At 41.1% G+C, this 25107-nt stretch overlaps 1 protein-coding gene and 1 long non-coding RNA gene across 3 annotated transcripts in view; one reads left to right on the plus strand and one right to left on the minus strand.

Annotated features, from left to right (window-relative positions):
• LOC139069821 (transmembrane protein 65-like) overlaps positions 1 to 25107 on the plus strand; it is a 68485-nt gene that overhangs the window by 13275 nt on the left and 30103 nt on the right. The gene's annotated exons all lie outside the window — the stretch shown is intronic.
• Positions 13039 to 14028, minus strand: LOC139069823 (uncharacterized). The gene is made up of 2 exons (XR_011520490.1): positions 13834 to 14028; positions 13039 to 13267 (listed from the first exon to the last, which is right to left on the minus strand). It is a non-coding gene; the product is annotated as an uncharacterized lncRNA (long non-coding RNA).

Below are 25107 nucleotides of genomic sequence, written 5' to 3' on the forward strand. Positions count from 1 at the left end.
TTTCTCTAATCCATGCAGTGCAAATATCTTAAACATGTTTATTTATTTTTTAAACTAATCAATGGTTTTAAACTTTTAGCTCAATCCATCTAAAATTTACAAAAGCAGATGACAAAGTCTATCAAATGTTGCTAACAAAGTCTTAAAACACAGTGCTTTGCAGTGCAAACTATTGATGTCAAACAATATGGCCATGCCACATCACCATGCTAGTAGGCCGGTGGCTAAGCTACAGCCAACCAGAAAACAACTCCAGCAATAAAGTTTCTTAAGTGTCTCTCTTACCAGCTGCCTTCCTGCTGCTTGAATCAAGGCTCTGTCAGCTCCACACAGGCTTGCCACATAAGCAAAAGTGCTTCACATGGACCAAGGTTTGGTACCTGTGATTGTCTGATTACTAAAACTGGGCGTCGGCTGGTGCATCACCTTTTATAGTCCTGATCCTACCACCGCCAAACACAGTTCCGCCATAATTGTTTCCAACTAATTTACATTTAAGCAAACATTACTTTCCCATTTATCTTATTTTATTAGACTTTAAAAGCATACATATTATATATATATATATATATATATATATATATATATATATATATATATATACATATATATTTATTTATTTATTTATTATTATTATTTTTTTTAAACAAAACAAGTGCTCCGTACTCCAGAAGGTTTAGCGGATTAAAGGAAGCAGAATCGCTGCGTCGGAACGGCTTGAAAGCTTCGCGGGACGCGTTCTCGAGCCTTTCACCGAGAGTGGCTAGTTAGCTCTTCGGCTAATGCTAGCGAACACCCTGGAGCGACCAGGGTCTTAAAATTGCCCGATCAACCAACGGGCATCTCGCTCCGTGGTTAAAAGGGTTTCAACAGCGTACGCAATCTGGATGCAGTATCGCTCTACGGTAATAACCCGACTTACAGCGTTTACCTAGCAAGTTAAGCTACGGTAGGTGCTAACGAGTATTCCGGCAAGGAACAGCGTGGATCAGGCGCTTATTGAACGGAAATAAATTTCCGACGGAGTCTTCCGTCTCCGATTACACAAATGGATGCACACAGTGTCACAAACACCGCGACAAAAAATAAACAGACGGTTCCAACGTATTAAACAGGAGAAAATGTTTACCCTCAGATGTAGGCCCAAAATGGCCGTCAGCACACGTCAGCACTTAAGGTGTTTTGATGAAACAGCGCCTCCTGTTGGAGGGTGATGAATGTGCACCTCCTGGCTGGCTCGCCATATGTAACGGAATAGAGTGATATAACTATCTAGTTGTATTTTAATACACTGTAAGTAGATCACTTTTTATAATCAGAAGAATAGGCTGTTTTTATCATCAGGGAGTTTAGTTAAACACTCTGTATTGACTTTGAGACAAGAAAAGAGAGAGAGTTGGGATCGTTTAAGAATCTTTAATTTCTTAATTATAAATTCTTAACAATCTACCAGGACTAACTCTGTGATGGATGAAAATGGATTTGGATGTTGTGTTGGTGCGTGTGTGTGTGTATGGTTGGTTCAGACTCCTTAGGCTGACGTCATTGAATCTGGTGGTCTTTGTTATGACTAGATATCACGAGGCTTATAAAGTGATGACATGAGCTGCTCCTTTGCCGTGTACGTACCCAGTGGGGGGCCTCCCAGGTAGATCAGGAAATGCCAGGTCCAAGAACCTCGGATGTGTACTGGAGCTGTCGGAGCAGCGGTCGCAGCACGTCAAAGCCCGTCTGAAGGGTCGACCCCGGTACCAATCGGCAGCGTCAGCAGGTGCTCTTATTTTGAAAGGATGTCGTCTGGTTGTTAAACGACGAAAATCTCCAACTTCACAGTTCTTAGTTTAAAGAAGAAAACACATCTGGCCAGGCTGTGCTTTTCTTTAGGATGACGGTGACTAGAACTGAAGTCAAAATGGAACTGGGCTTAAAATGGCGTTGCCTTGTTTTATATCTCTGAATTGTTTTAAGTTTCAGTAAACGGGATTGGACACTTTAAGTCAACACCAGATTCTCTTGCGGCAGCCGAAGGCTCTGATTGGTTGGAGCAATGTGTCATGCGTTTCTATGGAGATGAGGGTCAGTCTGTCTGTGCAGTAGTCCTGTTTTCATTAAACATAAATCATGACATATTTATTTCACAGATCATTCACTTGATTATTATTGATCAGCATCTGTTTTGCTTAATTTTTTTAATCACAAATAAAGTACTTCGATTAAGTAAAAGCGTTCTTCTTCTCCTTCGGACTCTTCTCCTGGAATGTAAACAGTCTGAGGAACACCCGACCTTGGCGTTTTCAACACGGGTGTTACTGTGCACAGGGGCAGCTGTGTGGAGCTGAAAATAATGAACTACATAACCTTACACTTTAAAACCTCCAGCAGGCTACGCTGCACTATTGACGTGTTAGCGCGCGGCGCTAACAACTTAGCGACGTGACATGTCTCGGAGAAAGTGTAAAAACACGTTGGACGCTTCTTCTGAAGCAGGAAAATAACACCTCTTCTTAAGCAGAGCACGACGTCACCTCGGCTCGTTCAGGCCGAGCCAGACTGAGCTTGATAACATTGACCCAGCACAGCCACTGGGTCGTTGGAGCTGCCCCGTGACTGCCTGATGGAAAACCAGCAGGTTTCATCAGACTCGTAGTTTCTTGTTTTTGCTGGGGGACCCCTGTATTTTACCGCTCCCTCCTTCAGTCTTCCCCTATTAAAATTGAAAATGATTCTGTAAATTCTGTGTATCAATAGAAAAAATCTCTGCCTCTGCCAGCTGCAGTAAATGTAGTTTCCAAATAATAAATAAGAGGTGCATTCATCTGTGTATCTCCTTTGATCCGCATTAGTGATATTCTCAGCACCAGAACAGTGAAGCAAAGAAAGATTCCTGAGTTTGTTAGTAAATTTATTTATTAGGTGCATCTGACCTGTGCTATTTTTCTCTGAAATGAGATCAAATCAGTGCTTCTATGGGTTGTCTCCAATCTGCACTAGAAAATTTTACTTTATTTAGAGACTTGTCATAATTTCTCCCCAAGCCCCCCCCCCCCCCCCCCCCACTGCTGGAAAAATTCCTAGGGGAAACACTGCGATGGGTCAGTTTTTGAATGTCTGGCTCTTATTGAATGTAGTTTGTTACAAGCTGAAATGATTCTTTTTAACTATTGTTGTTTATTTTCTGCATCACTGCTGGAAATATTGTATTGTTGTGGAATTTCTTTTAGAGACTTAATAAAATAATGAGAAAGCAGTCCATGACTCAATCAAAAGGGTTTAATTTCAATATTGCAATATCGAAATGAGGAGACAGTCACAGAGGCGCTTCCCAAAGCAGCCTCAGAAGTGAGTCCTGCTCAGCAGAGGCCCCCACAATGTCCCTCCTGAATCCCCCCTCACCCAATGGGGGAGAACAATGGAAGGCTCTACAGTGAGTGCGTTTACATGCAGCCAGTAACCCTTTTAAAACCCGAATATTCACAATATCCTGGTTCCGCAGGTCCTTGTAAACACTGCCAAAAACCCGGATATGCTCATAACCGGGTTTTTAAAAACCCGGTTACTACACCTGAGGTAACCCTTTTCTAACCTGAATGTTTGGTCGTGTAAACGCATATCGGGATATCCCCATCAAAGCGTGTGTGCTGCGCATGCTCTGTTTGCAAGGAATCTTGGTCTTTTGAGTAGTGAGACATCTTGTATGCGCCAGAACACCGGAAGTAAACAACAAGTTGGGAGCAACATGGCGAGTCGCGGCACAGCACCACACTTTTGGAGTGACGAGGAAACTAAAGCGCAGACAAACGTGGTCGCTATCTCTTCCGAACTGGGAAACATGTTGTTGTTTTCATGGATACCGGAACAAGAAGAACCGGAAATGATGCATATTGCGTCTGGACATAGTCCACACGTCCTGACGCTACCCCAACGTCCGCATTTAAATTGGGTTATGCAAGTTAGGGGTAACTCTTTCTATTTATGCTTGTGGGTTATTCTGATCAACTCAGAAACCCGAATACCGACCTTAACCCGATCATAACCCGGATATTGGCTGCATGTAAACATAGTCAGTGTTATCTGTAGGTGTGATCTGGACCCATACCTTGGGGCCGTGCTCACAAGAGACGGGTGTAAATGATGATTCTCCTGCCCTTTGAAGCAGAACTCTCAGGAAACTTTAGCTAAAAAGAAAAACTTTTATGGCTGTCATATAACCAACTTGTCTGGCCCCACTGTAAGCTTGTAAGGGTCAAATAAATAAGGGAGATCAAATTTATCCATTACAGTATTTATTTTATTAAAGGGATACTTTGCAACTTGTTTATACTTTTAACCCTCCCACTGTCCTAATGGGTGTGACCCCACGAGGAAAGTTGCCCATTGAGCAGGGTTGATGGTTTATCCCTTGAGGTCCATGTGGCAGGGGTGAGGTGGTGCTCACTCCTCACCCCTGCCACATGGACCCAAGGGATAAACCATCAACCCTGCTCAATGGTCAACTTTCCTCGCGGGGTCACCCATAAAGACAGTGGGAGGGTTAAATACTTTTTTGAGCCAGTGTTTGCTAAAAATGACCATTTACAGTGTTAATGAAATGTCACTCAGACCCCTAACGCCTTCTGTGGCTAGAATACCACTTTTGCAACTTCAGAGTGGCAGGCTGCCACCTGTTGGACTTATAAAAAAATTAAGCTGACATGCCTGCTTCCAGCATGTTTTCTGCATGTTTTAGAGGATGAACACAGCTGATTTGTTTCGTTTAGTGATGAACCGCGCCTGTAGACACTAATGAAGGCTGAGGAGACATTTCAGCTGTTAGATTAAGGTGTTGAAATAACAAACACACAGTGACGAGATAAGTTTCACTTTCAGTTTGACCACAGAAAAGAAACAACGGACACTAGGGAGTGCTAAAAGCAAGCAAAACTGCCAAGTGTGCCTTTAATATTTGAGTTGCGGCAGGAGTCTGGTTCAAGAGGGTAGAAGCTTACTGCTGCCGCTACACACAATGGCACTATTTGGGTCAGTCATGACTGATTACAGATTTAATCCCTATAGAAATCATTCTGGTTGTAATTTTGATTCTAGAACAATGACCAGAACGCCCAGTAAGCAAACCTGTTGTCCTAAAGTTATCCAGAATTTGCGCCCTCACATGTTTCTGATTGTTTGTGTGCATTCAGTAAAATAGTATATTTATATCTGTATAATTAGCCATTTTAAAGAAACATGAACAAATAATGTATTTTGTACAATTTCATTAAATTTAGTGGCAACAGTTTGTTAAGCTAATTGATTGTGGTGTCCCACAGGGGTCAATGTTGGGCTCTTTTTTTCTCATAGATAAATAATTAATGTAAAGTATGCAAATAGTAAATACATGAAACAGTCCAGAGGTATGAATATATTCTTTGTTATGACTAAAAGGTTGTTCCATTCAGAGAAAAAATAGTTTCAACATTCTTTTTGATCTAACAGATTCATTCTTTAATCCCAGTATATTTATTATCTAATTTGTATTTCTCTCTGCTCCCCCCTCTGTTGGTGCTGTTGAATTTTTTTTTTCAGATTGCATAATTATTGGATCACTTTATGTTTGTGAACTCAGACAGTTAAATCCACAAACCAGCCTCCCCATCACCTCAGGGCTTCACCGCACCCTGAGTGGTACGTGTTTGTTTCCCTGCAGAATGCGGCTGATTGCTTTCTCTTTGCATGCTCCAAGCTGTCATCTGCTAGACACAATTTTTCTGCAAGATTAATGCCAAACAAATACCAATTAGTCCTTTGTGAGCCTCATAAAATAGACAGCTGCCTAAAGCAAAAATCTATAACTGCCGGAATAAGGGTTAGAAAGGCAGGCTCTATTTCCTCTGTTACTGACATAATAATTTGGTATTAAAACATCAGATTATTACATAGAGACTTCTGTGAAATGACACACACAAAGAGGACATCTACTGTCTGATTTAGGCTTGCGGACGTCCTCACCTACTGTAAAAGCTTTCCAGGATCCCCTTACCTGCAGGCTGCAGACCAGCTGAATCAGTCATCGCTCCACTGGCTGACCCACTGCGATTGCTCTACTGACAGAAATGTTTTTTTGTTTTTGTTTTTTTTGACACACTCATCAACATCCATCATCCTCCAACCCAAAGGCTACAGGACACCTGAAGCTGAACCCTTATTTTGCCCCACATTCGTGCAAGATTGCAGCATTTCTGGATGTCTGCCTGTTATTGAACCGCAGCACTGTGCTGTTTGTTAATGCACAGCAGAAGATTCATGATGGTGCCGGGCAGGTTTAATACTATCAATATATTCTGTTCTGGAGAGGTTAAAGCCAGAGTACACATTTTAGACTGTGACTGCTTCAAAAACCAAGTACTGAATTAGAAGTATGAAATTTTAATTGATGTTTGATCCATTTGGGGGCAGCGTGTTCACATTTCTCTGTGATTGAGGTCTTAATGGTTGTAGTTTCCTTATTAACTTTTACATTTTACAGACTAAATAAAACAGGGCTGCAGCCTGCTTGATAAAAGAAAATATCATAATCATGAAAATTGTTCTGGTCATTTAAAAAATCATGTTTTATTTGTGATTATTTACTTGTTAAGTATAAAATTCCTTCATTTATTTGTCTTTTTTAGGTAAAAAAAAACCTGTGGTGTGGCTTTTCTGAATAAGAGCATCGTTATTCCTTAATCACCAGTTGGCAGTCTTCTGATGATGTAAAACCTAAATAATGAGACAAAAATAATTACTTACTCTAGAATCAATATAACTGCCATAGAAATGCCAAAAGTTGAAGCCTGTTTAGGATAAAATTCAAATAAATTTGTAACATTCAGGCATTACTTAAAAAAACATTTAGACACCAAATAATTCAAACTCAAATCTAGAGCTGCAGCTGTCGAATATTTTTGTAATCGAACACTCTATCGAATCTTTCATCGATTAATCGCGTACTCTAATAAATTACTCTTTTGCATTTTTACACCTTTATATCAAATAGCATGTTATAAAATATGAAAGACCTCTTGAAATGAGAAAGCAATTACCAGTTATTCTTCAAGTTTTATTCAAAATTAGTTTTCAAAACTTCAGCACTTCAACTTCACTTCACAGTAAACAAATGCGAGCGGCTGCGGCCCAAACAGCACCAGAACCGCTCACGGCGCATGTGCAAACATGGCTCGCCAGCTGTTTCCCTATTAACACACGTCCGTTTTAATTTCTACACTTTTTTTCTCACACTAACAAGGATTGTCAAAAGCATGTTTGCTGTGGTTATGTCAAATTATACTGATCACAAAACATTTATTTACTTCCTTTCGTTTTCCTCCGCCACTCATAAATACCTGTGTCCTCCTGCAGCAATCCCGAGGGACAACGGACATCAATAACAACACAGTAAAAAGTCCAACGTGTTGTAAAAACTGCTATTTTTAGCACATTTTAAGTCCGACGTGTTGCTACCAGATGTACAGTGTGAGCTGAAACTGAGTGCTACAAATGAAAAAGTCGCACAGTGTCTGCAGAACATATAGAAATACAGGCTAAAATGCATTATCTTGTAGAGGCTCAGAGTCCGCTTGCAGAAGTGACATTTACATGTGGATGTTTCCTGGTCAGGTGCTGCAGCACCGAGGATGTGGTGTTGTGGTAGGCTAAATCCATTTTACAGTATTTACACTGGACTACGTTTTCTGCCTTACGACGTGAAAAATGGTCCCACACCTTTGGCATTTTGTGTGTTTTTCGCACTCCACCGGGGTCCACGTTGTCCACCATGGCTTAAAAGAAGGTTAAGTTGCGTTCGCTACTCACGTGTGCATTCAGTGCAGTGTGTATGTGCGTCACTTATTTCGGTCCGGGTGAAACATGACCACGGGCGATTGCAAAGCTATGAATTAATTAAACATGAATTAAACGAAGCTTCGAGGCAGAGAATTTGACTCAAGGCTTTTTTGTACTCGAATTATTCGAGGTACTCGAGGAATTGTTTCAGCCCTACTCAAATCACAACCAAGAGAAGAGCTGCTACAGGCCATCAGGGCACAAACATTTGTTCATTCAGAAACAGAGTTGTTGTGAAGCCCCTGGATGTTTGGGGGTCAAAACAGCAGCAAATAAATGTTGACTTACATCTTATGCTGCCGGTGTGTTTGGCCCTTGTTCTGCCATTACTACTTGCTGTACACCACAATACACACCTGAGACCATAAGTTGTGCTAGAAAACAAACTTTATATTAAAATGGAAATTTAATTAATTAATTAATTATTTCTGTTAAAAGTTACCTTCTCATATATGTTTTCTGCTATTTTTAGCTGTGAAAAGTAACAGCCAAGGTGGTCCTGGTGAGTGCTTCAGCTGAGAGAGATGAAGAGGGAGCTATATACAGTAAAGGTCACTTGGAGAGAGGAGGATCTCACAGGTTCATGTTTCTGTTCAAAATGACCGACGACATTTAAACAGTGACAATAAAAAGTATCATAATAAAGCTGGATGCTGATCCTGAGGGTGGATGAACGTAGAACTATTTAAAGGAGAGAAAACAGCAAAGGAGCTGGAGTGTAATATCCTGGAGCAAGGTGACTGACTTTTCTCACAATATCACTGCAATATTAAATAATAGAGGCAGCAAATCCACACGGGTTTAACTTAATTTTTATTTTTAGATGTGACTTTATAACATCCTCCTGTACTCAGCCCTCACTCCATGCAGACTGACCAATCAGACAGTTCTCCTTTTTTTAATTGGTCCTGATTTACAGAGATAAGGGGCTTTTATACAGAGAACAGTTGCTCTCTAAGATCTTCATTTTACACACTTGCTATTATTTTCTCATTTTTTAATTGTGGCTCGATGTAACTGTATGTAAAAAATGAACAACTTTCCTTTCCTCAGCCGCCTCTGTACAAAAAAGATTTAATGTCCAACAGAACCTATGAGTTAATGGCTGGTCCAAATGTGCCCAAGATGTCCATACAGCGTTTTTTCATGTCTATTTCACTGCTGTTTGGTTAAAGCAGCTTTCCGGAGTTTTCTTCTTTCAGAAATAATGTATGATCTGTCAGAAATCCGTAAAAGTGATAATCTTATCATGTACTGTGATATAATATAAGCAATACGTCTTTGTTTTTTTTTTTGCTAAGCACGCCCCCTGCCCGGTGTCGGTACAAGATCTGCTCGGGTGCAAGATCGGCTTGGGGTCCTTCGACTGTCGATGACGTCAAAGTACGGCAAACCCACTCGGACAAAATACACTACACATCTATACTGTTGGAAAGAATTTAGCAGTTTCGTTATTAAAATAATGTTTCTTAAGACGTAAGTTTGTGTTTATAATGGTATTTGTAAAATAAAACACTATATTGTATTCATAATGTTGAACTCCTCTTTGAGCACATCCCTTGAAGGATCATAGGTATTAGCAACACCTGTGAAATTGTATTTGCAGGAAACAAGTGTGTCCCGTTTATTGAAGTATTTTGTGTTTAGAGTTTTTGACGTCTTGTCCATGCGTAGTTCAGTTACGCTCATAGCTGCTAGCCAAAACTCTGGAGTTAAAAGTTTTCTGGCTTTACTAAAATACCTGTCTGTACTTATTTGATTGATGGTAGTTTTACTTTCTATTAGACTCCAAATGTAATAATTTGGTACGTTTCTAATTCATAATTTGTAAGAATGTAATCGGTGATATTAGCATTAGCATTCCTATGGGTTTTTCCACGTATATTAGCATTGCGCTAACCACTCGCTGCCAAATTGCAGCCTTTGCAATTAGAAAATCTCCTTCTGTCACATCGCAATTTAATTGCACATGCAGTTAATCGTTCAGCCCTAATATACATGCAGCTCTATGCTAAAAGTGTATTTTCAAAGAGGTAATGATGGATTTCTTTGTAAAAGTTGTCCATCTTTCCAACAGAAAAATTTGCCTGGACCAACGTAATGTGATAACAACGTAACGTGATTACGTAACTCCCATAAGGTTCATGTTCAGCCAATCAACTGCTTTGACGTCATCGGCAGTCGACAGACCCCGAGCTGATCTTGCACCCGAGCAGATCTTGTACCGACACCGGCAGAGCTCCGTGCAATAGGAAACTGAGCGCCGACCAGAACTAATCAATAGCATTAGACTACCGCTTACTGGCTTCAAATTTAAGGAATACCTCGGCTGATGCAGAGTTGATGAACTTTTCACGGACAAGAAAGTCTCTAAAATATAAATATATGAGAACACAGCATGACATGAGAATGATACTCGTAAAACAGCGTCTTTTAGCTGTTCGTCGGCTACAGAAGCACATTAATAAACAGAAACATGGAGTCTCCATCTTAAAAAAACAGAGGAACAGCGGTTTTGTGTGATACGCTTGTCAGCCGCTAGATGGTGCCATTGGATAAGAGAAATTCTCTGGAAAGAAGCTTTAAATGGTATGCATCAATATCACAAACAACAAGATGTAAATATTTCTGGTGCGTCCAGGTTTCAGGTCCAGCTGGAATGGCCTCATACAGTAGTACACACACATGAAAACACACCAGAATGGCTGTTTTTTAACAGTTTTATCACCGGCATGTGTGCATAGGCGAACAGCATTATTTGCACACACTCACTCCAGCGTTTCAGTCTCTCGTCGTCACGTTGTAGAGACTTGTGTCCTCCTCTTGTATGTTAAGATGCTCCAGCCATGGCACAGCACGCTCCCGCTGACAAAGCCGCTCTCCTCCTCGGACATGCTCGTCTCAGCACACCGCCACTTACACTTTTCTCATCAATCAATCAATCAAAGCTTTATTTATAAAGCGCCTTCCGCAACCCTGTCAGGAAGCCCAAGGCGCTGAACATGGTACAGTACAAAGTTAAAGAAAGTGAATAAATCAGAAAATAAAAGCAATTCAAATTACAGATTACAAATTACAAAAAAGGTGAAACATTCTAGTAGAAGACAAATGTGTAAAACAAGGGAAAAAGTGAACCAATGAAAACTGTGAGATAAAATCAACATAAAGGAGGGCCAAATTCAAACATGTTCAGGAAACGCCAAGCGGAGGAGGTGGGTTTTTAGGCGGCTCTTGAAGACTGGCAGAGATGGGGACAGCCTAACTGAGGGTGGCAACTGGTTCCAGAGTGACGGTGCTAGGACTGAGAAAGCCCGGTCCCCGCGAGTACGACACCTAGAACGAGGGACAATGAGCAGGCCTTGGTCAGAGGAGCGCAGAGCGCGTGATGGGGAATGTCTGTTCAGGAGCGTGGCTCGATAGGGGGGAGCACCACCCTGGAAGAAATTAAAAACAGAGACGAGGAGTCTGAAGTGTGAACGATAGCAAACCCGAAGCCAGTGTAGGGAGGCCAGAACCTCATATAGGCATTAGTATTTTCACACTTTTTGTCTAGTTTAAAAACTCTCAAAGTGCTAACATTGGACACAGAACACAATGAGCTGTTGAAAAAATACTTAAAATTGCACACAAAGAGGCCACAAAAGGTGAACTACATTATAGTGAGTGGCCACTGTATTTGCACAAAAATCACCACACAATGGAAAACCAATGTCTGTAACAGTTTATAGGATGGCATTTGCATGTGAAATGTAGAAGATTGGAGATGTTCTAGGACAGCAGCAACTTTGGTCTTGGGTGCACTCAAACTATCCCTGACGTCATCAGCCCTGAAGGATGTAAAAGCTGTTTCTGTGAGCAGAGGTTTTACCCTATAGTGATGGATTATCACTTTTACACAGAAACACTTCAAATGGACAAAATGTCTCTTTAAAATTGAGAACATTAACTTGGGGCAAAAGTATTAAACATTATTGTAAGGCAAAGGGGATTTGAAAATAGTGTTTTTAGCCCCGTTGACTTGCATTCATTTTTTCGTTCTTCCGGGGACCCGTGGTGCGGAAGTGACTTAGGCTCCCTATTGTGAGATCTCGTTCTATCAAAATGAAGGCGGTAAAAACTGCTGCCACCTTTTGCACCGCATAAAAAAAAACTGTAAATGTTTGCGTAAAAAACATTACTCTGCTTTAAATATTGATTCAGTATTATAACACAAAATAGTGCTATATTTCAGTGTATTGTTATTTTCTTACATGCCTAATTGCAATAGATTGTGTCCTCTCCCCTTTTTTGTGATTCACCAGCTCCTTTCCAATACACACCCCTTCTCAGCTGTAGAGTAAAGTTTTCCAAACAATAATCCAAGGACAGAGAGGACGGATAAGAAGAAGAAGAATAAACACGAGTGAATAAAGGACCAGAGATCCAGCGCCTGTCAGCTTTTAACAGGGCTGCTGATGAAAGGAAAGCCTGAGACCAGATGAGATAAAGGTGATTTTCCATCATGGTTCAGGGGCTGAACTTAATTGAAGATGCAAAAGACAACAGGAAGCATCACGAGGAGGGAAGGCATCCAGAAGCTTCCCCTGACTTTGTGCTCTTCATCACCACAGTGATGACTGAGTGCAAAAACAATGATCTAAAACATGTCCTTTTGTCAGATAGGCATTCACTTGTTCTGTGGTTATTAAAAAGATCCCTTTTTAGAAACCTGATAGGTTCTGTAGAAATCAAAGCTTCTTTCATCTTTTGGATTGAATGACAAAGTCACATGATCTCGTCTGTGTTCACGTTCTATTTATGAACGACCTGTTCAGGTATCAGACTGGCCCAGCCCCACGCAGGTATTGTCATGCTAATCCACATGGTGACATGTTCACGAGTCTCACACACTGCTTTATCATCTCTGTGATGTTGGACTCAGAAACACTGTAATTACCTAGAAAATTCACCTCTAATGTTCCTTTTTTACAAGATATGGATCAAATGGCAGGGCTGCTGCTAAAGCCCAGGTTTTATTATTATGCAGAGCGGTAGGGCTGCAACTAACGATTATTTTCATAATCGATTAATCTGTCGATTATTTTTTCGATTAATCGATTAATCAGTTTGTTATTGTTTAGCTATTTAACCTATACAAGTGATGAATACATTTCAGTTAAGAAAAAGAAAAACATAAGAGAATTGTGCAGTTGACTGCAATCTATTTTATTGCACATGACCACAGTCAGCAGTGTAAAATGAGCTAAACAGTGCAAAATATCAGTCCAGAATAATTTTTTGGCATCAAAATATAAGAGGTAAATTCCATAAAAAATAATGTAGAATCTGGAATAGAGTTTGTAAGTGGTATGCATTGCTGGGGGTGAGTGTCTTGTTCCCCATGTAGTTGTCCATCGTTGCTTGTTTTTTTCTGCATAAGAAACACAAATAAACTGAATTAAGTACACATATAAAATAAAGCAGCACACACACTACAACACTAAATCAATATTACATTATTTGAATTAATTAACAATATACAGTGATCATTTATTTTGACAAAAATGTGTTGTGAGGCGTTTTACAGCGTTAGATAGTAAAACAGCCTTTTAATAGTTAAAAAAAGGACTTTCTGAATTTCTCCTGTATTTAAAAATTGAAAGCGTACAACTATGCCGCGTTATATTCACCTGGACACAGCTCGTCTGTATATTGTTCTCTGCGGAGTTGTCCTTTTTTGAATGAGGAACATAGTTATGGGTTTGTGCCGTTTTTCTCTTAACGAGAACATTCTTATAAACAGACGTGCTAAATTTGGCAAGCGCATGATTCACAACACGGAGGAGATTCACGATTGCATCTAGTCAATCAGAAGTAGAACACCGTAAACTGACGCGGCAAAAAAAAAAAACATGTTTAACATCCACTATAACGAACTCAGCTAACACTAAGTCCCAAATGTGATCTGCGTTAGCTTGTTTATTTTCTGTTACTTACCGGACATTCCTCTGCTGCATCAGCCCCCACGTTTTCATCTCAAATGTTCACTTAGGGACGTCGTGCTTCCGTCATGCCATGGTTTTTGCATATTTTGCAGGTCACCGGTCTTTTCAAGGCATCTAGTGAAGTGCTCCCATACTCGTGAGGTTTTTGTCCGGGGTTTCTCTTGTTTAGTCGCTTCTATTTTTCTTCCGTATTTCTTGTTGATCCGCCATCTCTCACAGCAAGATGAGCGTCAGTAACGTGATACGTCATGAAAACCGAGGGCACTTATTGGCTCATTTCTTCTTCTACGGCTCCACTGGTAGATCAGTGGCTCATTACTGCCACACACTGGCGGCAAATTTAACAGATTGTAACCGATGTCAGATTGTGGTAAAAAATAGACTTTATGTGGTAAAATATGATTATTAAACAACTAATTGATGACAAAAAAAGTTGTTAACTATTTTAATAATTGATTATAATCGATTAAATCGATTAGTTGTTTCAGCTCTACAGAGCGGGTTTCTGCTTGATATTCAAGGTGATGTTTGTTTTGAGTAAGTCATGAGGTCATGGGAGGTTGATGAATCATTTTGGGTTTTTTGTTGAACAACTTGACCTCCAAAAGCAACGCACATCCACTTGTCTTCTAAAAAAGTTGCAGTGTCAAATGATTAAAGGGATACTTTGCAACTTTTTCATATTTTTAAATCATTTTCTGGAGCCAGTGTGTGATAAAAAAGACCCTTTACAGGGTTAATGATTGTGGCCAGGATATTCCACTTGCAACTTTTGACTGGCTCTGTTTGGACTGACGTACCTGGCGCTGCAGTCTGCTTCCAGCACGTTTCCTGCATGATTTAAATCATGAACACAGCTGATTTGTTTAATTTAGTGATTAATCACTCCTGTAGACTAATGAAGGCTGGAGATGTTTCAGCTTTGACTCCCATGAACCAATGTTTAGAGAAACATAATAGAAACTCGTTTTAAAGGTTTCTTCACACATACATAAATTATTTAGGCTTTAAGGGTCATTTTTGTGAGAAAAATGTTATTTATTTCCTAACCAAGTGACGTCAGCTGATGGAGAAAAATATGGATTCTAATTCCTCTGATACTGAGGAAACTTTAAATGTTTACAATTCTACTTCTGATGGACCAAAACCATAAAGTTATGAGTTTGCTGCACGCCTCAGAGAGCCAAACCAGAGGGAGAAACGATCGCTAAAGCAGAGATTGTGCTGCGATGTGAGGAGAAGCAGCGGGGGAGCAGCAGGTGTCTTGTGAGTTAACGCTAGCGTAAACTCGTATGCTGACATCACAATATTGTACAGATTACTATCATGTACCAGACAATTAAAATAGTATCGGTCAGTTAATATAAAATAATACTAATGAGCGTCTGTCAGCTGTTTCATACTCGTTGATATCCGTTCACGTAACGTAGTTTAGCGTTTAGATAGAGACGCCTGTCATCAGATTCTGGAGCCCATGTGGGCTTCTGTGAGCTGGATCCGACCCAGACATCAGCGAGCCAGTGGAGATAGTATTTTTAAAAGCTGTGCATCATCCTCTCCTGGAGGTCTGCGGTGGTTCTGATCTGATTTCGACCCAGAAACCAGCTGAGCCGCGTGTCTCTTCTGGTGGTCGGCTCTGACCTGGTTCTGATGGTAATCTAAGTTCCAGAAATCCACATTTAATTTTTTAAACCCCACCACGGGTCTCCAGAGCCCAGCACGGACCTCCCTGTCCCGGTACGGACCGATGTGGGCGACAGAAGTCCGTCTTTTCAGCTGCACAAAACGCCCTCAGGCACGGAGATAGAGGCGTTGTTTCTCTTATCTGGAAACCTGCGAACTCCATGTCTGCGCAGGCTGGAGTTGGTACAGCCTTCACACACTACAGTTTATCAAAATAAACAATCCATAACTAGTAAACACACACGCTGACTGGATAACATGTCATAACCCTAAAACTAGCCACTCTCCACACTGAGCTGAGGCAGCGCCAAGCTTCTAACTCCCTTTGGTTATGTCAGAGGTTCAGATTTAGAAAAAAGAGCCTTTTTAGAAGCTTTGTTGAGAAAGGCCACTTTTTACTCGAAAGACTCTGCTGTTATGTTTTTTTTTAATATCCACAATAAGCATTTCAAATATATTTTTGGACAGCATTTTATATGAATTAGAAAAAAAATTTAACCTGCAATTTTCTCTAAATTCCGGAACCATGGCAACAAGCTGGTTTACAATCAGGAGCAGCTGAATAACATTGGAAAGGCTGAAATAATACCTCAACCGAAGCCACAAATCCCAAATTAGCTAAAACGCAAGAAGCGTGGGTGCCGAGCGGGAGCAAAATGGAGACAGAGAAAGAGGAAATTCAAACCATCTCTTCCATGGATCATAATGGGCAACGTGAGATCACTGGCCAAAGAGATGGATGAACTCCAAGCCAGTGTATCGGCAATGCAGTGTTATGTGTTTCACTGGGACGTGGCTGCAGGACCATGTACCCGATTTTGGTGTCTCCCTGCCAGGATTCCTGACTGTACTAGCAGACAGAGATGAGTGGGAAAAGAAAAGGAGGTGGAGTGGCAGTGCTTGTCAACAACAGATGGTGCCATCCAGGTCATGTTTCAGTGAAATGTCTCTGCAGCCGAGATGTTGAACTGTTGGCAGTAAGTTGTCGCCCATATTATTTGCCAAGAGAGTTCACCAGTGTTGTCTTGGCAACCATTTATATTCCACCTTCAGCCATTGCTGAAAATGCATGTGATGCCATCAGTTCCGTTGTCGCTAAGCTACAAACCCAGCACCCCAATGCATTTGTGGCTATATCTGGTGATTTTGATTATGCCTCGCTCTCTGCTACACTTCCAACATTTCATCAGTGTGTCAGCTGCTCCACCAGAGAAAACAAGACATTGGATTTCTGTAATGCAAATGTAAAGAATACATACATGTCCAAAACTAGACCTCCTCTGGGACAATCAGATCACAATCTTGTTTTTCTCTGCTCAGAATACAAACCACTTGTTCAGAGACAACCTGTGACAAGAAGAACAGTGAGAAAATGGTCACAGGATGCTGAGGAAGAAGCCCTGCAGGGTTGTTTTGAGACCACAGATTGGATGACTCTGCCAAGAATATGAAGAGGACATCTATGCCATGACTGGATGTGTCACTGACTATATAAACTTCTGTGTGGACAACATCATACCCACCAGAACAGTGAGATGCTTCGCTAATAACAAACCCTGAATCACCAGTGAACTGAAGAATCTGCTAAATGAGAAAAAAGAGCCTTCAAGGAGGGGGGTAGAGAATTATTGAGGAGTATACGGAAGCAACTGAAGATCAAGATCAGAGACAGCAAGGAGGCATACAGGAAGAAGCTAGAGAAAAAAACTACAGAGGAACAATATCAGAGATGTCTGGTCAGGGATGAAGAAGATCACAGGCTTCAAGAAGAGGAAGGATCGCACAGATGGCAGCCTGGACACAGCCAATGAACTGAACAAGTTCTTCAATAGGTTCAGTTCAGGAACAAACTCAGCATCTTCCTCGCCTGTCCCCAGCCAGTCAGATATCCCATCCTCCTCTGATCCAACATTTTCCTGTCACACGCCAGCTCTTTTGTCCTGTAACACAGTCATGAACTGTTCTGGTTCTATATATCTGTCTTCAACCAAATCAGGAGATGCTGCTGCCCCATTTACCTCCCCCTCCCACCTGTTTGTCTCCAGAAGTCAGGTTAAGAGGCAGCTAGAGAGACTGAACAGGAACAAGGCTGCAGGTCCAGATGGTGTCAGCCCCAGAGTACTGAAGGCCTGCACAGAGCAGCTCTGTGGTATTCTGCAGCACCTCTTCAACCTAAGCCTGACCCAGGAGAAGGTTCTAGTCCTGTGGAAGACATCCTGCCTTGTTCCAGCTCCAAAGAAAACTCGCCCATCTGTCAGTGACGACTACAGACCGGTTGCCCTTTCATCCCACATCATGAAGGTCCTGGAGAGACTCCTGTTGGTCCACCTGAATAAGCAAACTAGGACATATCAGGATCCGCTGCAGTTTGCTTATGACCATGGAGTTGGAGTTGAAGATACCATCATCCAGCTGCTTCAACCAATCCACTGTCATCTGGAAAAAGCAGGCAGCACTGTGAGGGTCATGTTCTTTGATTCCTCCAGTGCATTTAACACAATTCAGCCTGATGTACTTTGCCAGAAACTCCAGAAGACACAGGTGGGGACCTCAACTATCGCCTGGACAATAGACTAGACTGGAGAAAGAACAGCGACGCCATTTACAAGAAGGGACACAGCAGACTGCACTTCTTGAGGAAGCTTAGGTCCTTCAATGTCTGTAGCAAGATGCTGCAGATCTTCTACAAGTCTGTTGTTGAGAGTGTAATCTCTTCAGCCATTGTCTATTGGGGTAGCAGCATCAGAAGCAGGGACCTGAAAAGGCTCTACAGCCTAATAAAAAAGGCTGGTTCTGTTCTGGGGACGACTGTGGAACCACTGGATGAGATAATGCAAAGAAGGATTCTCCAGAGAATCAAGAAAATGATGGACAACCCTGAGCATTCTCTTCACAAGACTGTCCGACAACGGAAGAGTGTCTTCAGTCAGAGGCTTCTTCAGTTTCGCTGCAACACTGACCGCTACTGGAGATCCTTCCTGCCAACAGCCATTGTAATATACAACAACTCTTTGATGACTTGATTATTGTTATTATTCTGAGCTACTACAGCAATCAATTTCCCTCTGGGATTAATAAAGTATTTTTGAATTGAATTGAATTGAATTGAATTTAAGGTGTTAAAAAGACGAACACACAGCGAGGAGATAATTTTTGTTTTTGGTTCTACAAACAAACACTAGGGGGTGCTAAAAGCCAGCCAAAACTGCCTAGTCTCCCCTTAAGGTGGAAAAGATCAATTGCCAGAGTAAAGGAGGACTAGATGTGTTCTAATCCTGAAAATAAATAAGGTGACAATTTTTTTCACACATTTGGCTTTCCATATAGCAGAAATCTGTCACTGTTAGAAGAAATAAGTAAATATTAAGTAATAATCAGCTGTTTCTCCTCTGATATTACTGAGCCAAGAACCTCTCACACCAGTAGCGTTAATAATGCGAAATACGTGAGTGCGTACTGAATGGACGACCCAGGGAGGTGCTGCGAGACCGACAACCAGATGGTTGCTTTTGGTCAGAGCCGAGATATTGGTGGTTTTTGGATAAATTTAAAGAGAAACTATTTTTTTCCACATATATTTATCGCTATACTTTGTTAGAATGTTGTTAAGAAGCATGAAAACAGTTTTAAGCTAATTTTATTTTCCAAACTAGCTTTAGCTTTAACAATATTTGGCTTTTTCTCAAAACTGGAACAACAAAGTTTGTTGTGCTTAAGTATAATTTGTAGTTCAGTGCTTTTGTAGTTCAGTCTCACAGGAAAATGGTTTTTGGGTTTCACTGTGAAACTCCTCATTAATCTTTCAGCGGACAAAGACTTGTTTAGTTGTGAGAGTGGTTGGTCTGAGCCAGCAGGCTTCCAACAAATGTGTTGAAATGAGAGCCTTATAAGAAAATACAAGATGTTTGTCAGACACAGCCAGTGTCCATCTGGACATTTGTTCAGTTAGATTGTTGACATTAATGTTAAATTCATATTTTTATTCATTTTGATACTTTTAAACAAGTCTGTGTTTTTAGTGAATTTGTTCTAATATTCTGTAAGCTAAGGAACGCTTCATCCAGTCTGTTCTGTCCGTTTTTCTATTTCATACATCACAGAGGGATAGCAGCATGCTGAAGAGCTGATGAATGGTTTAATCCTGCTATTGTTCCTCTTCTTTTGAACCCTGAGACAGACACACACACACACACACACACACACATACCAGGTCTCACACACCTCCATTTTTGCGTCTCTGTAATTTAAATCATGTGGCACAAAATCCTACAACACATATTTATAGACTCCCTCAGAATGTGCCTTCACAGAGCAGCCTCTCAGATAATGAGACTTCAAATCAATAAACTCCTGAAGGAAAACACAGAGGTTTCTTTTCCAGTTTCAAGCCAAGATCTGTGCGCACACGCACACACACACACACACACACACACACACACACACACACCTTAACTAAAACTTAATTCACACTATAACTCTGTAACTGGTATAGTAACCTTTGGTATGCTTCTAAAAAAGTGAGGACCAAAAAAATGTCCTCACTTTGTAGGGAAAAGGGTCAAAATGGTCCTCAGTATGTAGTATGTTCAAGAACACACACACACCTTAACTTAAACTTAATTCACACTATTCAATTAAATTTTATTTATATAGCGCCAAATCACGACAAGAGTCGTCTCAAGGCACTTCACATAATAAACATTCCAATTCAGGTCAGTTCATTAAGCCAATCAGAAATAATGTTTCCTAGATAAGGAACCCAGCAAATTGCATCAAGTCACTGACTAGTGTCAGTGACTTTACAGCAATCCTCATACTAAGCAAGCATAAAGGAAAACTCCCCTTTAACAGGAAGAAACCTCCAGAGAATCCTGGCTCAGTATAAGCAGCCATCCTCCACGACTCACTGGGGATCGAGAAGACAGAGCAGGCGTGCACACACACACACACACACACACACACACACACACACACACACACACACACACACACACACACACAAAGTAATGTGAATATAGTTATATTGTGATTTCTTAGTAAGTATTCTATTTGGTGAGATATAAACTTTATTGTATTTATCCTAGTGGATCTATAATTAAACGGATAAACTAGTAGTAGCACATCCAACGTCAAGGAAAGCAAAAAGTTATTATCAGGAGAGGGAGAATGTTTTAGTGGTTAGCAGCGGTGTGCTAGATGACAGCCCCCTCCATGAGGCCACCACAGCTCTGCAGAACATCATTGTAGCTTCTTCTGGGGAGAAAAACACTTAGAGAGAAAATAAAGTTAACAGCTGAAATTGCAGAAAATAATACAGTTAAAGAGCAGATTGTAGAAGAAAGTAGTAGAGTGTGAAAAGTGGTCAGTGTGTCCTCCAGCAGTCTAAGCCTATAGCAGCATAACTACAGAGATAACTCTGGATAATCTTTCCTATTTAGATGGAGGCATGTTGGAGTCAGGGCAAGGGAGAACCGTCTTTACCGACTGTACACTCCACCTCCCTCTACTCCCCCACTTGTCTAGATTTAGGCTAACATCAGATTTTAACCATAGGCCCTATCAAATAAAAATGTTTTGAGCCTAGTCTTAAAAGTAGACAAAGTGTCTGCCTCACGGACTAAATCTGGGAGTTGTTTCCACAAGAGAGGAGCCTGATAACTAAAAGATCTGCCTCCCATCCTAATTTTAGATATTCTGGGAACCACCAGTAGACCTGCAGTCTGAGAGCCTATAACTCTAACTGGTATAGTAAGCTTCTGGTATATTTCTAAAAGAAGTGAGGACCAAAAAAATGTCCTCACTTTGAAAAATGTCCTCACTTTGTAGGGAAAAGGGTCAAAATGGTCCTCAGTATATAGTATGTACAAGAACACACACACACACATATTTATTGTGCTGCCACATTCAATCCTGTTATAAAACACACTTCTGGTTTCTACCTTTATGATGCCAATACCTGAATGTGCAGAAGATCTCACCACCTGTCTTTTCTTGGTGCGGTGAGGGGAACTCTGAGAGAGCCGCTGCTGTTTTCTTCATTAAAGAGAACATTTTCTATGGTTTTTCTGTTTTCTCCCCTCGGAGCGATCTCCCGTTGGCAAAACTTCACACTTCAGTTTCATGCTGTCCCAGCACCGAGAAGCCGAGCCATTTGTCAGGGCCAAACAAAGACAACAAAGTGTGACTTTTTCTTTTTTTGTTTAACAATAAAAAAGTTTGGTGGCTTTCTGACATGTCTTATACCAGAGCAGCTGGCAGCTGAACACACAGTTAAAACAAAGTGCAGAAAATAAGCAGTTAGTACGATCCACGTCGCTGTTAATCCAAAAGAGATGCTTAACTTCTGTGTCCAAGTTGATCAGCAGATGTTTGTGGCTCCTCAGCGGGATGAAAACTCAGCTCCCTTCTGTATTTCTTCATGCTTGTGGTTTGCAGCTCTTCACAGCCCATTACATCTTTTCTCTGGTTGAAATTGGAATCGCTCAGGACAGCAACTCTTGGGGATTTAAACCTTGAATTCAATCTATGCTGAGACAACCGGAGTAGATCTGGGGCAGCGTACGGCTGTGTCAGTTGGCTCTGCTCTAATGAACGGTTGGATGAAGCTCAGCAGGCGGGTGCAGAAACCTCCAGAACAGACTCTGTATCACATTTATGTTTTTCCCCAACAGATTATTAAGAATACAGTGCCTTGCCTCCATCTGTATGTGGCCTCATTGTTTTCAGATGATGAAACAAAGTAGCAGTGGGATTGGGGTGGATGATGCATTTTACTTCTCTTATGAAGTCATTAAGAATTTGGCCAATCAGTTCCCTCTACGGTCTCTAAAAAAGGACAGAAAACAATACTACAACTCACTGGGTCCGCCCCTTACCTGACTCTCATCATCTCTGCAGATTTAAATCGCCTGCATGCGTTTGTTTAGGAGATTAGGTTTGGGAGCCCATCCCCTTGCATTCAGAATTATATCAGGCAATAGTAGCCAAGCCAAGCCAACTTTATTTATAATGCACTTTAAAAACAGCCCTCGCTGACCAAAGTGCTGAACATAAAACCATAAAATGGAATAACATAGAATACCATGGATGTAATTTTCACTTTAGAAGTGGGGAAGATGGGGGGGGGGGGGGGGGGGGGGGGGGCTGGTGCTTGTCTTTACAGTATGCTCTAATGGGAGACAGGCTTCAACACAAACAGTTGTTTTCCGCTTGGTCCTAGAGCTCAACCAGTGTCAATTTAATATAGCGTAATATTGTTTTTGGATGGTAAAAAGTGCAGAGGTTGAAACTTGACTTTGGAAAAAATGGGGGGGACATCTGATGTCGCCCCCCCAAAAATTACGTTCATGTAGAATACAGTATAAAATTAAAAGCACGCTAAGACAAAAACACTAAAATCAAATAGAAATCCAAACTTTATACTGTGTTAAAAGCCAAGCTAATAAGGTGGGTCTTTCAAGATGATTTAAAAGTTTCCAGTGAAGAGGTCTTTCTAACGTGCCGCAAAGAGTTCCATTGATCTCCGGGAGTTGACGTCACTTCTCCCGGCATGCAACAGTTCAAATCGAAACGGCGCCATATTGGCATGCAGAAGCCCGCAGCTGGACTATTTGTTATTGTCAGAAAACTCAATCAAACGGGAAATATAGTAGATTCCTGTTGTGCCCCAGGATGCCGAACAGACGCGGACGACATAAAGAATGAGCCATCTACAGGATTCCCCAAGATTCGGAGCGCCGCAAACGTTGGATCATTGTAATAAAACGCGCTAGTGACCGGGCTAAAATGAAGCTGTGGGATCCCGAGAGTAAATGTTTTCGCTTATGCAGCGACCACTTCATATCAGGTACTTAAACCAACGTTTCCTCAACTGTATATGGCATTTATTTTAAATGTTTTTATTACGATTCTTACTGGGCTTCCTAAACTTATTTTGGCGTGGCTTTTTCCGTCTTATTACTCACAGCAGCAAGTAAACATCACGTAAAACGTTGCCTCGTGATTTCTGCGTGCTGCCGTTTACGTATTTTATGATCCCAGCAATTAACCGGCTAAGCTGTATTTAATTTTTAAGCAATGGTTGATCAATTGTCAGATCACACATAAAAAGCGAGACAGATCTCAGACAGATCCTGAGACGCTCCTGCCTGACATATTTATTTTATTCATGGAAAACAGTCAAACTAGTGATTTCTCTTGGCGTTCAGTTTATACATTCAAACAGCACAGCACTCTATTTAAACTACTTACGTGTAAATCTATGTTATTTGTCCATCCATCCATCCATTTTCATCCGCTTATCCGGAGTCGGGTCGCGGGGGCAGTAGCCTAAGTCGAGAGGCCCAGACTTCCCTCTCCCCAGCCACTTGGGCCAGCTCCTTCGGGGAAATTTCAAGGGGTTCCCCGGCCAGGTCCGGTAAGAAGTCCGCTCCGACAGCTTCTGGCGGTAAGGGTCGGAGATGTTTAGTCTATTTAATTTCTGACTATATAAAACAATTTCTTTGGTTTTAAAGTGTGAAGTAAACTCCGACGAAGTAAAATCCAAGCCGATCCCGTTCATGTTCATGTTTACGATCCGTGTTTGTTTACCTTTTTTTCCTGCCAATATGGCGTCTACTAACTGAGAGTCACGTGGGGTCCGGAGCTCTATAGTCTGGGAGCAGCAACAGCGAAGGCCCTATCCTCTCTGAGCTTGCGCTGTGTCCTTGGAACGTCCAGGAACAACTGATTAGATGACCTGGGCGACTGAGAGGAGGAGTGAACGTGCAATAGCTCAGAGAGGTAGGGTGGGGCAAGACCGTTTAAAGACTTAAAAACAAATAAAAGAAGTTTAAAATGAACCCTAAAATGGACAGGAAGCCAGTGCAGTGATGATAAAGCAGGAGTGATGTAGTCACTCCTTCCTGTACCAGTTAAAAGTTGAGCAGCAGCATTTTGCACACGCTGAAGTCGAGACAGTGAGGACTGACTCATACCAAAATACAAAGAGTTACAGTAATCCAGACGAGTTGTAATAAAAGCATGGATTACAGTTTTAAATTCCTCTTTAGTCAAAATATGCCTTACCAATAGTAGTTTTAACCTAACTGTAAATAAACGTTTTTACATCTTTTCTTGCAAAGTAATTTCTGGTTTTGGGTGCATGGGGTGTAAATGAAGCCAATAAGGAAGTGGCAAAAACTGCAGTTCCACTTTCATGGCTGGCACCAAAAGTGAGCAAATCTTTATTGACTCCCTTTGTTGAAAAAGCCAATTTCACAGCAGAAACAAACATGTTTACTGCCTGGTTCAAAATACATTTTAGGTTTAATAGATCTAGTTTACATTCATGACAACTCATGTAGGGGTGAATTTTTTTTATAACTTTTCTATTTAAGTGCAACTAAATGCTTAAAAATCAGAATAATTAATGAGCATCAGAGCCACGCGACTTCAGAACTAGGTCCGGGGAAAGGCTTCAGCCTCGATCTCGTGTTAATAGATGTTCGGCCATTTTGACGCTCAGAACTTTAGTTTTGTCAGTGTGTTTGTGTTCGTGTTTGGATATTAATCATGGAATTAGTTGGACACAGAGGACACGCTG

Source organism: Nothobranchius furzeri, chromosome 5 (genome assembly GCF_043380555.1).
Source record: "Nothobranchius furzeri strain GRZ-AD chromosome 5, NfurGRZ-RIMD1, whole genome shotgun sequence".
NCBI classification, from domain to species: domain Eukaryota; kingdom Metazoa; phylum Chordata; class Actinopteri; order Cyprinodontiformes; family Nothobranchiidae; genus Nothobranchius; species Nothobranchius furzeri.